Genomic DNA, 1,247 nt, shown 5'->3' with positions numbered 1-1,247 from the left:
TGGCACGTTCAATATTTTCCTCCAACACCATAACTCAAAAGCATCAATTTTTCTACACTTCTTCCAAAATGGATCTATTGGTTCTTTTGTCTGCCCATTGCACTTTCAATATTCTCCAGCACCATAGCTCAAAAGCATCAATTATTCTACGGTCTTCCTTATTCACTGTCCAGCTTTCACATGCATATGAGGCTATTGAAAATACCATGGCTTGGGTCAGGCACACCTTAGTCCTTAAGCTGACATCTTTGCTCTTCAACACTTAAAAAAGGTCTTGTGAAGCAGATTTGCCTAATGAAATACGTCATTTAATTTCTTGACTGCTGCTTCTGTGAGTGTTGATAGTTGACCCAAGAGGAATGAAGTCCTTGACAATTTCAATCTTTTCTCCGTTGATAAGAATGTTGTTTATTGGTTCAGTGGTGAGGACTTTTGTTTTCTTTACATTGAGATGTAACCCATACCTAAGGCTGTGTTCTTTGATCTTCATCAGTAAATGTTTTAAGTTCTCTTCACTTTCAGCAAGCAAGGTTGTGTCATCTGCATATCGTTAATGTTAATCTGCATAGGTTGTTAATGAGTCTTCCTCCAATCCTGATGCCACATTTTTCTTCACATAACCCAGCTTCTCGGATTATTTGCTCAACATACAGGTTGAATAAGTATGGTGAAAGAATACAACCTTGTCACACACCTTTCTTAATTTTAAAACATTCAGTCTTGCCATGTTCTGTTTGAACAACTGCCCCTTGGTCCAGATACAGATTCCTTATGACCACAAATAAGTGTTCTGGAATATTCATATTTAGCAATTTTGTCCATAGATTGACATGATCCACACAAGGTCAGCAGTTCAAATCTGTCGATTCTGGTGAAGGGAATAACAGTACACAATATAGGGAAAGCTAGCACATAGTGACCACGGCAAAAAAGACACTGAGAGGTAGCAAAAGAATAAAGGACAACTAGTATCGACCAGATGGAATACATAGAAATCAAATTGACTACATCTGCAGAAAGAGACGGTGGAAAAGCTCCATATCATCAGTCAAAACAAGGGGCAGACTGTGGAATATTCCATCAATTACTCATATGCAATTCAAACTGAAGCTGAAGAAAATGAAAACAAGTCCACGAGAACCAAACTATGACCTTGAATATAGCCCACCTGAATTTAGAGATCATCTGAAGAACAGATTTGATACATTAAACACTAAAGACCGAAAACCAGAAGAGTTGTGGGATGA

The sequence above is a fragment of the Chrysochloris asiatica genome, unplaced genomic scaffold (genome assembly GCF_000296735.1).
Source record: "Chrysochloris asiatica unplaced genomic scaffold, ChrAsi1.0 scaffold00047, whole genome shotgun sequence".
Taxonomy (NCBI): domain Eukaryota; kingdom Metazoa; phylum Chordata; class Mammalia; order Afrosoricida; family Chrysochloridae; genus Chrysochloris; species Chrysochloris asiatica.
Note: the sequence above shows the minus strand (reverse complement) of the source record.